Below are 13,763 nucleotides of genomic sequence, written 5' to 3' on the forward strand. Positions count from 1 at the left end.
TATTGTCTATAAGAATTCACCATATTTTTCTTGCATGTTTTTGCTACATGTCCAAACTTATTACATGAATAACACCTTACATGACCAGAGAAGGGAGCAAGAGAGTCATAATATTTCTGCTTCATATTTCTCTTATTGTAATCAATATCTTTGTGACCAAATGCATTACATGTAAAACAATACCCTTGAAAGAAGCTTAAGTACATGGGATTTGATGATATTCATGCAGGATAACTATTTGTTTGAGATATGAACAATTTGCTTCTACAATTGGCTACAATGTGTCCATAGTTATGACATATAAAACATTTAATATCATTTTTCAAAGCAGAAAATCAATTGTTGTTTCTATTATTGGGAGTGAATCATTACCTTTGAAAATTTTCTTTTCTTGATTATTTGTTAGGGTTTTTAGTCCTTGTTTTATTATTCTCAAAGATGCTTGCATAATCTTGTGAACTAGCTTCTCCTTTAATAGTTTCATGAAAACCAAGGCCACTTTTGTTAAAGGGGGATCTTTGACTATTAAGAAGATTATCCATTTTTGTGGTATTATCCTTGAATTTCAAATGTTTTTAGTTTTTTGCTAGTTTACCTTTTAGAATTCTTACCTCAACCTCCAGTATTCGACACTAACCTTCCTTTTCCATATATTGTTTCCTCATTCTTTCTTCAATCTTCCTTCCTTCTTCTACTTGCATTCTTAGCCTCATAATCGCTTCCTTCAGCTCATTCTCTTGTTCTTTAAATATTTGAAGTAATTTTTCATTTTGCTTGTTTGAATTTTCAAGATCTAATCTTATAGAGATGATCTCAACTTCAATTCCTTCACAATATCGCCTCCTTTATTTAAGTTGTTTTGTTATTGCTACAATATTTGCTAACTCATCATGACCCCTATTTTCATATTCCTAAATTTTTTTTTCAAGATTGTCAGCCTTTTTCAAATAAGAAACAAGTTTTATTCTAACATTAAGTAATTCCTCTAACATGTATTCTTCCGAATCAGTAACTGCAAATATTTTTTCACTATCACTCTCTTCATAATTTCCTTTGAAAACAATGTGACTTGTCGGTTTACCTGATGAACAATATTCCTTCACAAGTTTTCCTTCTCCTTTCTGAATGACTTGCAAATTATCCCATATTTACTTTGTGGTTTCATAATGCATGAATTTCTATAATAATGAATTAGGTCTATTACAAAATGTTGCATGTATTTTCTACCTATTCTTCTGAAGATCTTGTCCTAATGGTGGAGCTTCAGTATAACCATTATAGAATAAATACCAAACATCAGATCCAAGGGCCATAACCTAAAATTCATCTCTTCTTTCCAATTCTGATCATTAACATCATCAAGAATTAGCATACCTCTATTATCCATTATTTTTGACATGCCTTGTTCTACTACTAATTGTCCTTGACATATGAATGCAAATATTTCCATGGCATAAGATACATCAGTATCACTTCTTTCTTGGATTGGCTTCTTGATGCAAATGTAACTTAGATTTACTCTAAATTTGACCCCTTAACCCTTTCTTCAATATTATTCCAAGAAATGACACTTTATTCAATCCCTTCGAGATATAATTCCCCCTTAAATCCATAGCAAAGGACTTACCAGCAGTCGGGGACTCCACAAAGTGGGAGGAGCCGGAAGTGGATGGCCAACTCTATGTGAGAATGGTTATATATATAATCCTCACCAACTCTTCACTCAAATGCCCGCGACCCCGATGCCTGACATTTTATTAAAATTCCAATTTACAAATGTTACAATCATTCCAACCTCTAGTCTGACCCACTTCCACCTATTAGCCACTTGTACTAGAGAATTTCACCAATCACTTGTTCATTGTGGGCCTCATTCAAATGTCTGAATCTTAATTAGAATTGTCTTTGGGCTTGACAGTCCCGAGAAAAGGGAAAATTCTCGTCTTCTGTACATCCCATCAATAGTTGATCCCTATTGCCCAATGAATTTAAAAAAATGAAAATTTTAAAGCCTTAACGACTTCCAGGCTTCCATGTTCTAATCTGATACCAATCCTCACCAACTCTGCGCTCAAATGCTCGTGACCCTGATGCCCGATGTTTTATTAAAATTCCAATTTACAAATGTTACAATCATTCCAACCTCTGGTCTGACCCACTTCCACCTATTAGCCACTTGTACTAGAGACTTTCACCAATCATTGATTTGTTGTAGGCCTCATTCAAAAGTCCAAATCTCAATTAGAATTACCTCTGGGCTTGATAGTCCCGAGAAACAGGAAAATTCTCATGTTCTGCAGCTCCCATCAATAATTGATCCCTATTGCCCAACAATTTTTAAAAAATGAATTTTTTAAAACCTTAAGGGCTTCTCGGCTTTCAGGTTCTAATTTGCCACTCTAATCTCCAGGAAATTTCTATTATGGGCTTCTGCCAATTGACAGTTCAGGTCTTGTTACATGACAGACTTCACTGAGAATGAAAATCAACTAAGTGTTTGACACTCTTAGTTTAATTTTTAGATCATTTTTTTGGGATTCAACTACGTTAAGTAAGCCATTCATCTATGACCATTTCCATGAGAGGTAGTCACAATTGACTAATTTCTCATGATTTTTTAATACACCACTTAGCACTCATTACATCGGGTGTTGCTCATAGGGGTGAAGAAGTGGGATCGAAACTAGTGAAATGAATCACATAGTGTCAATCATCACTTTTGGGGCTTACACCCGGTAACCAGGATTTCCCAGGAGGTCACCCATCCCAGATCGCCTCTGGCTCAAGCGCACTTGAGCCAAAGGATATTTGGGATGGGTGACCCCGCGGGAAGTCCGGGTTATAGGGTGCAAGCCCCGGAAGTGATGATTGACACTATGTGATTCATTTCACTAGTTTTGATCCCACTTCTTAACCCCTGTGAGCATCACTCGATGCAATGAGTGCTAAGTGGACTATTCAAAAATCATGAGAAAATAGTCAGTTGTGAATACCTCTCATGGAAATGGTCATAGATGAATGACTTACTTAACACAGTTGAATCCAAAAAAAAATGATCTAATAGAATGCACTGTGAAAACCTCTCAACTCTTACTTTATGTTATATACATATGTGGGTTCTAATATTTACCCCTCTAGGCTTCGTTCTAGCTTTAAGTTGCTCCTCTTGGCTACTCCTCCTAGTGCCTTCTCTTACAACCCTCTTTTGCTCCTTTTGTAATCACTCTAAAAACCGATGTATATACATATAATTCCCCTCGACCCTCTCAATAAAATACATTGCTATTATAAATGGGACTATGCATGATTCATAGATAAATATTTCAGAAGGATTTGTTATCGGGAAAAAATAAAACTCACACCACACTCACGTCACTTATTTATTGAATCAAAGAAATATAAAGACTACATGAGGAGCTCGATTTAGATCCAGGAATATAGGATCTAAGGAATAATTTAGGGAAAATTAAAAAAATTGTAACAATGTTTTAACAATATGCATGATTTAAACAAATTACATAACAATCTAAATAAATTATCTCTTAACAACCCACTCATTGAGGAAACGACTCCTCTAATAAATGATTTTGACCTCTCAATCAATGAAAATTATGGATGCTCTGCATCATACTCCTAAGGAACAAAGATTTCATGGACTCTTGTCCATCTTCAACATATTTGCCACTTTTCTATATGAGTGTGGAAGTCATCCAGATTACATCTGAAACTGACAATTTTTTCCACTTAACCAAGTATTAAAAACATTCTTTGTCCCTTGTTTTCTTGATCAATTTCTTGTCCAAAATCCTTTCAAGCTGTAAAGGTTTAGCTTTTGGAAATTGCTTCTCCCATTGTACTCATTGATGGTTCTAATCATTAGTTTTTGGCTATTCTATCCTAGGATCATACTTATACAGATTTTCTAAAAAATAGTTATGAAATTCTAGCTCTAGGTGGCAATTCAAATTCATAAGCATTAGCATAAAAAATTTTCAAGCTCTTGCAAGGTCCTATCTTCTTGAATTTTAATTTTTTGTATTCGCCTTTTGGGAAACTTTCATTTCATAAATATACAAGTACCAAATATACTACTTTGAAATTCTACTCCCTTTTGATGAGATTTGCTCTAATCTTATATTTAAGGTTGTTTTTCATGTAGTTTTTTCTAAACATAGTTATGGATTTCTCGTATGGTTGTAGAAAAGTATTCTCATGCTACTCTTCTCTCCTCTATTATTCCTAGGTTATTGGAACTTATGCACTTCTCTTGGGTTCATCCAATACACAATATGGAAAGGGCCTTGTCCAATGCTTCTATTCGGTGTGTCATTAGAAGCATATTTAGCCTACACTAAAATTTAATCCCACTGTTTAGGATGATATCCAATCAAACTGCGTATAATATTTCCCAAACTTCTATTCGCCACTTCATTCTGGCCATGAGTCTATGGGTTATATGTTGAGCTAAACTGTAATTTTGTGCCAAATTTCTTCTACAAGGTTCTCCATAAATGTCCCAAGAACCTAGTATCTCGATCTAAAACATACTCTTGGGAATTCCATGTAGTCTTACCACTTCTTTAAAGAACATATTAGTAATATGGCTAGCATCACTAGTCTTAGCACAAGGAATAAAATGAGCCATTTTTTAAAATATATCTATAACCACGAATATGAATCATTACCTTTATGAGTCCTTGGTAGTCTTAAAACAAAATCCATAGTATTGTTGCAAATCCAATTTAGATTTTCTTTGAATCGACTCAATCCTTTCTTCAAAATTATTCCTAGAAAAGACACTTTCTTCAATCCCTTTTGGATGTAATTCCCCCTTAAATTTGCATCAGAGGACTTACCAGCAGTCAGGGACTTAACATAGTGGGAGGAACTGGAAGGGCATGGCCAACTCTATACGAGAATGGTCATGTGTGTGTGTGTCTATATATATATATATATATATATATATATATATATATATATATATATATATATATCGGGCCTCACCAACTCCGCGCCCAAATGCCCATGACTCTGGTGCCCAACGCTTTATTAAAATTCTAATTTAGGAATGTTACAAGCCTTCTGACCTCCACACTAGCCCACTTCCACTTGTTAGACACTTGTAATGGAGACTTCCGCCCATAACGTCTTCATTGTAGACCCCACTGAAATTCTCGACTCTCAACTAGAATTACCTCCAGGCTTGACAGTCTTGAGCAATGGGAAAATTTCCATCTTTTGTAGCTCCTGTAAATATCTAATCCTTTGTGCTCGACGATTTTTTTAAAATGAAATTTGTAAAACCATATGGGCTTCCCGGATTTTAGGTTCCTGGGTTTCTAGGATTGCGAGTTTCTGATCTCTCTTGCAGCATTCTAATCTCTGGGAAATCTCCATTACAAGTTTTTTTTATTGACAGTTCGGGTCTTGTTTCATGAAAGACTTCACTGAGAACGAAAATCGACTAAGTGTTGGGCACTCTGAGTTTATTTTATATACACTTCTAGTTTCAAAGCCTTAACCCTCTTGGCTCACTTCTAGATTTAAGTCACTCCTCTTGGCTACTTCTCCTTGTGCCTTCTATCACAACCCTCTTTCACTCCTTCTGCAATCACTCCAACAACTGATCTATATACATATAATTCCTCTTAGGCCTGTCAATAAAATACAATTCTATTACAAATAGGATTGTGCATCGACCATAGATAAATATTGTAGAAGAACTGGCTATCGAGAAAACTATTTTTTCACACCACACTCACATCACTTCTTTATTGAATCAAAAGAAATATAAAGATTACATGAGGAGCTCGATCCAGATCCATGAATATAGGATATAAGGACCAATTTAGGGAAAACTAAACAAACTATAACAGTTTATCAACAATTTGCCTAATTTAAACAAATTACATAACAATCTAAATAAATTATCTCCTAATAATGCACTCATGGAGGAACCAACTCCTCTAGTAAATGATTTTGACCTCTCGGTCAATGAGAACTATGGATGCCCCTAAATTAGTTCTTCCTTTTTTTGTATTTTTATTGTGCTTCTTTCCCATTATACGTCATCCACTCTCAAGTGGTTAATATTCTTTAGGAGAGAACTACTCTGATACCAATTGTTAGAAATACTGAGATGGGGGGCAATCAGTATTTCATTCCCAGATTATGCTTCACTTAACATATTATTTCAATTCACAATTATCATTAAACCATTACTTCATTTAGTAGATCATTGTGTTATATACAGCTTATTTAATAAACTATGAGCAACATTATGAATAAAGCATGTAAATCATAAGGCACATATACACATCAAACACATATGGACATCTAGATTTTAGATGAAAACCCAATGTGGGATAAAACCACCATTTTTGTTGTCATTCTATCTTCTTCTTTTATTATGAAGGAAATTTATCATTACATCATGGTCTTGTAATCACATAGACTCTTTCCAGCATGCAAGCTCCTACATGCAGGAGACTACAACATCCAATTATTCTTTAACACCCACTGGAAGGGGGCTACAATCCCCTAATATCATTTACCAACTCCTACCAAAAGGATGCATCGACTCCCTTACTAAAGGCTACAACTCATAGCTCCTTGTGGACCGCATTTCATAATGTTTCATACTAGATCCACCAGTCTCAAAAAGCCATCAGAACCTGGAGGCCACCTTTCATCATATTTTCAAACTAGACCCACACCTTGCAATAAGCTCAAATCATTATTCCAATTGAATATTGAATACAGAACCATTGAATACTGACTAAAGCAGGCCAACCAACTGAATCACTGAATCAACCAAACCAATATACCAGATATAAAACACTAAAGACTCATGCCAACCATTGAAACATTGATAAAAATGCCAATACCAAGCCAATAAAGTACTAAACCACTGAATACCGAGTACCAATACTAAAACACCAAGTCACTGAATCATTGAATACAACTTAAACAATACCAAGACCAAATATCACTTAATACCAATAATATGTCAGTCATTAAATATCAAAGTTGGTGTGTTAATCAACTTTCCAACAAAGTATGCCAAACACTAGTTCACCAAATGGAAAGTACGAAATATGATCAAAACCTTGATTGTTCAATATTGTCAATGTGTCAAGCCATATATTCATCAGCAGGGTAACAAAATGTCAAATAATCAGCATATCTCCTGCCTAATGATCATCAAGACAATATTAAAAAACTCTACTTACACATTAAACGAATATCTACAAGCTTAAGAAGACATCATTTACAACAAGAAACAAGTATTTCATTCATATCTTCATAGTATCATCATAGAATTGACCCAAATAGAAATCCTCAAACTGAATCACAACCTCTAGATATTCATGCAAAATAAACCATATGCTATAGCATGTGAACAAAGCCAACTCATACAATATCTTTGCATTATCAACAAACTCATCTAAACATTACTGCTAGCATAGTTAATAAGAAGGTTTCACTATCAAACAATTAGAAAAATGTCATGGCATCCATATACCAATATCTGCAACACACACACACACACACACACATATATATCACCGCATACTCTCAATCCTACATATAATTTGATCTTTTGTATACCAATATTTGTCAATTATAATCCCTATGAACACAAGACAATTATGGAATTCCCGAAATTCTGCTACAAGCATCCAAGGATAGATCATAGGTTCTATATTCATAGTCAATGGTAGATCCAAAATTCTCTCTCTTGTCACCTGCATATGATATACAATCAATAAGATCTCTGCATATACAATTTATAAAGGGTCTTTGTTACATCAATATCTTACTGCATAACAAGTTTTTTGCATACAAAACATTGTCTCAAATTCCTACACATACAATCACCAAGAGATCCATAATCAATAGAAAATAGTATTTGCATCAAAACAAGATCAAATCTCTACATTATTTGATCACAATGGTCTATGCATACATAATGCTTCATAAATCTTCGTATGAGCCTAAATATCCGTGCATATTTTGCCATGAACACACCCATATCTCTATAAACTACATATTCAAATGTCTGGAAATACTAAAAACCTCCAACATATTCACATCAGATCACTGCAATACAACAATCCACTGTTAGCTTTCATCAAGACAAAGAAGATTAGATTCATTGGCCTTCCATTACTCCTACAATTCAAAACACTTCAATTCATCATAATAACAATGAGTCTTCATTTATCATGAATCAAACAAATATTAGCTTCATAAAGCATGTTCAAATCGCCCATATCTTCTCATGGTGCACTACTAATCATAGAGAATGCTAAACAAATACGCACCAAATGTTTTGAATCAACCCTCTTTATATAGGAATTCACTCTCCAAATACCTCAGGTCGTTACCAAGGTATCTAAATTACCATAGGCAGAAATTTGTAATGGAAGTTTGACCTTTTCGGAGAAATATCATAAACAAATACCATTGTTTGGCCTTTATGTTTTCCTTTTCTATGCCTACAGATTGTAATACACATGTTTCCTTTGGGAAGTGCATTCATGGAAGGGGTAACACACTTCTATTGTAGCCAACTTCAGTTATAACTCTCCCCATGTAGTGGTAACCTGCATTACCCTTGTTTCAACCCCAAACATCAGCGAAAAAACACTGTCAAACCTTGCTCAAACTTTCTCCAACGTATTAACACATCATAGAAAAGTTTTATGGTTGCTTACTAGGTTTTTTTGGTTCAAGGCATTTTGGAATCAAACAATGATATCTATGCTTCTCTATTCCCTTTCAATCACTTCAAACTAATTTTTCAAACAAAATTTATACAAAATTTAAAAGAATACACACCTTTTTCTTGCTTTTTAGGATCTCGATATGGAAACTTTTGTATCTATGTAATTTCAGCTCTCTAAGGCTTGAAATTTCTTCTTATTGTAGCCCTCTGAGTTTTCTTTCCAACCCCATATTTCAAGATAAGATTGTATTCTTAAAAAAAGAGTTATGTCAATCTCCCATGATGACTTGATTATAGACTAATTCAATAGAGCTAACTTATGCGGAGTTCCATGTGTCACTATTTAGACCTTCAGCCCTAAAAATGATATAAGAAAAACGAAAATTTGTTTAATTTCAGTCATGTTTTACGAAATTCAAATATGGTGCTTATGATGATTTTCCCTAGGTCATGTGTTTGAGATGGAATTTTGGAGCCTACAACAAATCTAAATTCCTCATATCACATCTCTGAAAATATACTGAAGCAAGATATGAAATACGTACAAGAATTTCATCAATATTTCAGCTTTACATGGTTACAATTTCAACTTTTGAATCCGAGCAGAAAAAGAGTTATAGTAAAAATTCCAAGACGACCTATTTGAAGAAGTGAAACCCTTGAATCCAAAGCTCTGATACCAAATTTTCTTTCTTTGCTCCAATACTAATGGTGCATAAGAAGGATGGATCATGGAATATATGTGTATATTATAGGGAGCTCAATAAGCTCACTATTAAAGATAAATTTCTCATTCCCGTCATTGATGAATTGTTGGATGAATTACACGGAGCAATTTACTTCACCAAGACGGACCTTTGTTTAGGATATCATCAAATTAGAATGAAGACAGAAGATATTCTGAAAACAATATTCAAAACTCATGCATGTCATTATGAATTTTTGGTCATGCCTCTTGGCCTTACTAATGTACCTTCTACATTTCAAGGTTTGATGAATTCCATTTTCAAACCATTCCTTAGAAAATTTGTGTTAGTATTTTTTGATGATATACTAATCTACAACAAGTCTTGGAAGGATCATGTTCAACATTTTTATAGGGTACTCAAACTATTGGAGGAGAAACAATTATATGAAAAATCCTCCAAATGTTTCTTTGGAGTACAGAAGGTGGAATATTGGGGTCATATTTTATCTCATGAGGGTGTTAAGGTAGACCCTTACAAAATTAAACCATTAAGGAATGGAAAATGCCCACAACCTTAAAGCATCTTCAAGGATTTCTTGGGTTGACATGGTATTATCCCAAGTTTTTTAATAATTATGGGAGAATAGCAGCACCTTTAACAAAATTATTGAATAAATATGCAATTTCTTGGACTCCGAAACGAGCTAAGGCCTTTGAGCATCTTAAAGAGGCAATGTACCAAGCATCGGTCTTAGATACTCCACACTTCACAAAAACCTTTATTATGGAATCAGATGCCTCAGGAAATGGATTTGGTGATGTTTTAATGCAAGAAGGAAGACCCATTTCTTTTGGAATTCATCCAATCAAGGGAAAGTATTTACATATACCTATTTATGAGAAGGAAATGTTGGAAATTCTACATGCACTAAAGCAATGGAAGCCTTACCTAATAGGAAGACACTTCAAGGTAAAAAAATATAATGATACTCTTAAATACTTTTTGGAACAAATATTATCTTTAGAAGAGTAGAAATAATGGGTCAAAAAGATGTTGGGTTATGAATTTGAAATCATCTACAAAAAAGGAAAGAAAAATGTTGTTGTAGATGCACTCTAAAGAAAGGATTAGGATGTGGAAGTATTGCTTTGTGCCATTTATATTACCCAACCTAATTGGATAATTGAAGCAAGGGATGAATTGAAGAATGAAGAAGAGGTGTGGACACTCATTCAAAAGTGACAACAATATCTTAGTACATTTGATTCATTTATTTGGACAAATGATTCATTATTGTAAAAAGATTGCTTATATATTGTAAGAATTCTCAACTCAAACAATAAATTATTTTGGAATTTCACACTTCACCCTTAGGAGGGGAGGGCACTCGGGATTTTCAAAAACTTACCACAAGATCAAGAAGGAATTTTTTTGGGATGGCCTTAAATCTGATGTTCAAAATTTTACAAAAGAATTTTTGGTTTTCTAACAAAATAAATTTGAGACAATTAAGACCCTGGGTTTGTTACAACCTTTAGCCATTCCAAGTCAGTGTTGGGAGGAGGTCTCAATGGATTTTACCATAGGTTTACCCAAGTTTGATGGAAAGAGTGTCATCATGGTGGTAGTTGATAGTCTTACCAAATTTCACACTTTTGTGCATTATCTCATCCTTTTAAGGCTAGTATAGTTGTTACTACACTTATGGAAACAATTCAAAACCTACATGGAAACCCAAATATTATTGTAAGTGATAGAGATCCCATTTTCACTAGAAATTTTTGTTTCTTGTCTTGGTTCTCGATTAGCTCATAACTCATCTTATCATCCTCAGTATGGCAGACAAACTGAGATAGTGAACAAATTATTAGAAGGATATATTTTTTGCTTTGTATATGATAAAAAAACACAATGGGTCAAGTGGTTACCTCTAGTTGAATGGTGGTATAACACTTCCTTCCATACTATAGCAAAAATGGCCCCATTTATGGCACTTTATGGATATCATCCACCATCCATCACATCATATTTAATATAAAATTCTAAGGTTCAAATAGTGGAACATCACATCGAGCATCAGTAACTAGTTCTCCAAATCTTAAAGGAAAACCTCACTCTGGGTCAAAATCAAATGAAATAACAGGCAAATCAAAATCACAGTGAAAGAAAGTTTGATGTAGGTGAATGAGTATTTTTACAACTAGAACCATACAAACAATTTTCCCCCAAATAATCTAAGAAGGATAATAGCTTATCACACAAGTACTATGGTCCTTACACGGTGTTGTAAAAGATTGGTACTATGGCATACAAATTGGAGTTGCCAGTATCTTCCCGAGTACAACTAGTTTTCCATGTTTCATGCTTAAAGAAGGTTATCGGTGACAAGATCCCTATTCAAATAGTATTTCCAGAACTTGATGAAGAAGGAAAAATCATATTTGAGCCATAAGAAATCACATAAAAAAGAACCCGATGGCTACAAAATCAATTAATTTCATAATATCTCATTAAGTGGAAGAACTTACTCACTGAAGATTTCACATAAGAGGATGAGAATTTTATACAGAAGCATCCAGAACTACTAAAGTATTGAGGTCAACACATTTTTGAAGGATAGGGGTAGGTTAGGTCCCTATAATACTAGTTTAGCCCCCTTATTGTTATTGTTAGTGTAGCCCTCTATTGTTACTGTTGTGCCCATGTAGCCCCCATACTATTATTGTTATGCCTCATAGAAGTCCACTATTATTATTGTTGTTCCCTTACATTATCATTCTTATGTAGGATCTAATTATATTGTTATCCCTTAGACTCCTATATATACCAAGGAGGTCTTATAATTTGTATCATCCAAGAATTGTTAATTTATGCAATGTAAAGGAGGTTCCCCCTCGAAGAGGATAATTTTTCATCATTGATCTATCTTTTCCATGAATTGGTTGCCTAACATTTGTGTCAAACCTACATAAAAATGATAATGTAAGTGCACAAAAATAACAATAGTGGACTTCTATGGGGAACAACGATAACAATATGGGTGCTACATGGGCACAACAATAACAATAGGGGGCTACACTAACAACAACAATAAGGAGGCTACACTAGTATTATAGGGACCTAACATTTTATAAAAGACATGATATTTGGACAAAGAAATGATAGATATGTTATCACAGAAAATAAGATTTGGCTCCTTTTGAACATTGAAAAACCCTTCAATAGTCTTCTCAACCACACTGCTTGACAAGTTGTTGAAGTTGAAGCTACATACTCTGCATACACAAGATATTGAAACAATGGGTTGTATATTGGATTCCCATGAGATAAGATTGGTTTCTAGGTGAAAAGCATACCTTGAGGTGCTTTTGAAATAATCTAAACGACCTGCATAGTCGTTGTTTGTATAACCTGAAAGTGAGAAATCTTCAAATTGTATGTAGAACAAACCATAGTCTATTGCTCCTAAAAGATATCTTAAGATCAATTTTTCAACCTTTCAATGAGAAATCTTGGGTGATTTCATAAAATTGGAAATAAAACTCGCTGCAAACATGATGTTAGGTCTAGTTGGAGTGAGATACAAGAGTCTACCAGCTAGAATTTTATACAATGTAGAATCAATTGGTGGCGTTACATCATATTTTCTTAGCTTAGTGCCAGGAGAAATTAGAGTATCATCTGGTTTGTAGTTGATAATTGTGAACTTTTGGAGGATTTCTATTGCATATATTTGTTGACAAACAAAAATTCCATTGGCAGATTGTTTAATTTCAATGCCTAAGAAGTACATCATAAGAACTAGATCAGTCATATCAAACTCTGCTTGCATGAAATCTTTGAATTATTCTAAAATCATATTACATGTATAAAGCATATCATTAAAATAAAGGCAAACAATGAGAATTTTACCTTCATGAATTTTGGTATATAGAGTTGGCCCATGGTTGCTTCTGCAAAATTCACTTTTGATGAGGTAAGTTTTGATTCGACTATACAAAGCTTGGGGAGCTTGTTTCAAGCCATTTAAGTATTTCTTTAACTTAGACACCTTATGCTCATGTCTTGGAAATTAAAAAATTTGAGGTTGTGTTGTAGCAGCTAAAACCACCCTCCAAAATTTCGGCTTGCATGCAAATTTCGCAACCTACCTTGGATCCTGTGATTGATTGTTCCTTGGCCACTTTTTGGTAAGTTAATGATCTCAAGCTCCTCTCCTTGATCTTAATAGTTGTTCATGTTCTCATATTTATGCAACATGTGTCATCTTTGGGCATAGAGGTTGTTGTTTGTCATGCAAAGGGAATCTTGTTTTGCTTCAAGAGAAATCTTGTGCGTATGAG

Source organism: Pinus tabuliformis, chromosome 1_2 (genome assembly GCF_031772625.1).
Source record: "Pinus tabuliformis cultivar Carrire ecotype Pingquan chromosome 1_2, CPIR1, whole genome shotgun sequence".
Classification (NCBI taxonomy): domain Eukaryota; kingdom Viridiplantae; phylum Streptophyta; class Pinopsida; order Pinales; family Pinaceae; genus Pinus; species Pinus tabuliformis.